General features: G+C 30.6%; 1 long non-coding RNA gene across 1 annotated transcript; it reads right to left on the bottom strand.

The window, feature by feature from the left end:
• Positions 1-501: 501 nt before the first annotated feature.
• Positions 502-2,824, bottom strand: LOC108474888 (uncharacterized). The gene is made up of 3 exons (XR_008280463.1): positions 2,589-2,824; positions 1,737-1,919; positions 502-1,094 (listed from the first exon to the last, which is right to left on the bottom strand). It is a non-coding gene; the product is annotated as an uncharacterized LOC108474888 (long non-coding RNA).
• Positions 2,825-3,593: the final 769 nt, after the last annotated feature.

Below are 3,593 nucleotides of genomic sequence, written 5' to 3'. Positions count from 1 at the left end.
TCCTAATTGTCTAGGTTAAAATTACTACTTATAGTATCAAATTAATCATTTTGTACGAAGCCTTTGAAGTTGGTTTGTATTGTTAATGGCATATGTTGTAATGATCAAATTGCACGTCATATTTTTGTTGGGTTTTGTTTAATAGTATATACTATAATTTGTTAATACCTCGTACCCTGTTCCGGTGAAGGATACGGGTAAGGGGTGTTACACAGAGTAGCAAAAACAGTTGCAGGATTCTTTTAAATATTAGCACTAGAAACAAATTTGCACCAACACTCAAAGAGGTAATAATCCACAACTTCAATTTACAGCATTCAAACACTTCAATTTGCAGCACTTTAACACTTCAATTTACAGCATTAAAATACTTCAATTTGCAGCACTTTAACATTTCAATTAACAATATTTATAGCACTTCAATTTGCAACATTTAAGCACTTCAATTTACAGCATTCAAACACTTCAATTTGCAGCACTTTAACATTTCAATTAACAACATTTAAACACTTCAATTTGCAGCACTTTAACATTTCAATTAACAACATTTAAACACTTCAATTTGCAGCACTTTAACACTTCAATTTACAGCATTAAAACACTTCAATTTGCAGCACTTTAACATTTCAATTAACAACATTTAAACATCTCAATTTCCAGCAACTAAACACTTCAATTTGCAGTACTTAAACACTCCAATTTACAGCACTCTAACACTTCAATTTGCAGCACTTTAACAGTTCAATTTACAGCATTTAAACACTTCAATTTGCAGCACTTTAACATCTCAATTAACAACATTTATACACCTCAAGTATAGCGAAATGGAATAGCTTTGTTCTTTTTCCCCTTTTTTTATTACTATTAGTAACCACTAGAGGACTGGTGGTAGCATAGCAATATTAGTTTTTTTATAAATAAACAAATAAATAAGATCATAATGTTTTGTATAACTTAAGATCAGAGAAATGTTTATGGCGTATACCTGAACTTTGCATCATTCTTAGGAATTGAAGGTAGCCTAGTCAGCCTTCTAGTAGAAACACTTCCTCCAAGATTTAAGTGATAATGATATATCTTATTATCACTAATGCCTACAGTCAGACACAAAATTGACTTTATTAAATACATAACGAAGAATTTAACAGAAGGGACACACACACACACACACATATTAACATCTCAATTAACAACATTTATACACCTCAATTAACATCTCAATTTCTAGCAACTAAACACTTCATTAGTGATGCACTAGCAGGTTAATTAGAGCCTGAAATTGCTTCATTAAAAAATTATAAAATATACTTCAAACATTTTACTTTAGAAATTGAGGGTAGTAAGCAATTTATTAAAAATTTTAAATAAAGTTATATAAGATTTTTATTATAAAATATTTAATAAAAAGATAAAATTACAAATAATTATAATTATAATTAAATGAATATAATGAAACTTAACCAAACCAAGAGATATTGATTCATTGAAGTTATCAAAACCTAAATTGATATCCACAAATTTATCATTCTCTTCTCATTTCAGCTAAACTTCGTACATAAACCACATGTCATTATGGAGGTGAAGTTAATAGTTAAACAATGAAGGTAATCATTTTAACTAAAATGTTGGTTCACCTCTCTGACTTGTGCAATCAATAAACATTTCTAATGAATTTGAAATTAATGAAAAAAGAATATATAAATCAAATGCTATTCAAACAGTGAAATTTGAAGTACCTTTTTTACTCCTTTCAGCAAACATATTTTTCCCAGTAAAAACTGCTATAGGGAACGAAAGAATTATTTGGCTAATGATGCCTTTATTCCATATGGTGATAGAAGTCACAAAGATCAACACCTCAAGCAAGCCGTATGCAAATACATCAAGATTTCAACAGCATCTTGTTCAGTAGCCTTTTCCTGATGATGGAGAAAACACTTATATTAGTTAACTGCTGAAATCCCATATTCAGTTCTACTACTGAAAACTTACAAAGAGCCTACTCAATCACCTCTAAAATGTCAAAACTAAATAAATATATCATCAGTTCCTACTGTTTGTAGAGGAAAAGTATTTCAAACCATGAACTAATGAAAGCAGCTAATTTCAACAGCTTAACAACAAATGTACCCTTTTCCTATACCGATATGAATAGTTCTCTCATAGGCAATTCATCAAACATAAGGAGAGTAAACTTTAGATTCTTTACCATACGCAATCCAACACAAAAAAAATTCCTATAATTCTATAATCTCAATTGAATCCATAGAGAAACCCAAGAAACGACTGGAACAACACATTGCGGCAGATTTTAAAGAGCACCTCAAAGAAAGAAAGAAAAAAGTCGATGGCATAGAAAATAAAATAAAGAAAACCTATTAACAGGAAAACTTGAATGCAACTGATACCTTGAATTAGAAGAAAACCAGTAGGAAGAAAACCAGTAGGTTACCTTCAATCTAAGCAGGGAGAATAAACTACTAAAAATAGTAATGATTTAAAGCTATCCAGTAAAATTGAAAGGAAAAAAAAAAGAAAAAAGTACAGGACATGATGGAAAGAAAGTTAAAAGAGATAAGCCGACTCACTTGACGACCATCAATTTCATGTGCTAAGACTCGAACATGCTCGATAGCTCTGGCTTCACACAGTTCTTCGCTCTGCTTTGCTTCCAAAAACCCTTTGTGCCTTTTTCAGTTTCTTTTTTTCTTTTATTCCAGATCGAGAAAAGTAAAATAGCTAAATTTTATTTGGGAGATTTAGGGCAAGCGACATAGATGAGAAAAAGAAGGAGTAACGAGCGGGTAAGAGTGAGCGGGATTTTGATTTCCTTTTTTTTTTTTTTTTTTTTTGTAAAATAATGGTTTTTTGCGGCGTTTTTTTAAAAAAAGCCAGTATAGCTTAATTTTTTGCAGCATTTTTAATATAAACGCCACTATAGCTTAGTTGGTTAAGTTTGCTTGCTCTTTACCTTAGTACCTAGGTTCAAATCTCGTTGTAAGCAATTTTGAATCTTTTTGGTACCCCTCCGTACCTTGCTGTAACAACCCCTACCCGTATCTGTCGCTGGAATAGAGTATGAAGCATTACCGAGAAGCACGAAACACTTATAGATAATTTAAATAAATTTTCATAACAACTTGTCTCGATTTCATACTATTTCATATTTAAGCTTTATTCACTAAAGTCTTTGAAATATCATCTTTATACAAATAACACACATGAGGTACATAATTAGTAGTTATAAATGAACACATTTATCAAACATATTCCATGTTTTATATATATATCATAGTCTCAAATTTACATGTATCAATTACCATCACTTCCTCGTATTTCAGACAAATACGTGTAACAATTCATAAATTTGCAATTCACTAACTCTTCCTGCCAATCACGATTTAAATTGCCAAATCACTTATTGAGCCCAATTTCAATGTACACTAAAATCTATCATATAAATTTGGATGTACGTATTCATCAATAAATTCCATGTACAGATATCATCATCTCTTATTTCCACATACATTTACTTTCCACATTCATGAATTCAAATAGCATATACAAGACATACCAATGTATTTCAGGTACGT

Source organism: Gossypium arboreum, chromosome 3 (assembly GCF_025698485.1).
Source record: "Gossypium arboreum isolate Shixiya-1 chromosome 3, ASM2569848v2, whole genome shotgun sequence".
Lineage (NCBI taxonomy): Eukaryota > Viridiplantae > Streptophyta > Magnoliopsida > Malvales > Malvaceae > Gossypium > Gossypium arboreum.
The sequence above is the reverse complement of the archived record's forward strand: the minus strand, read 5'-3'. Positions and strand labels throughout refer to the sequence as shown.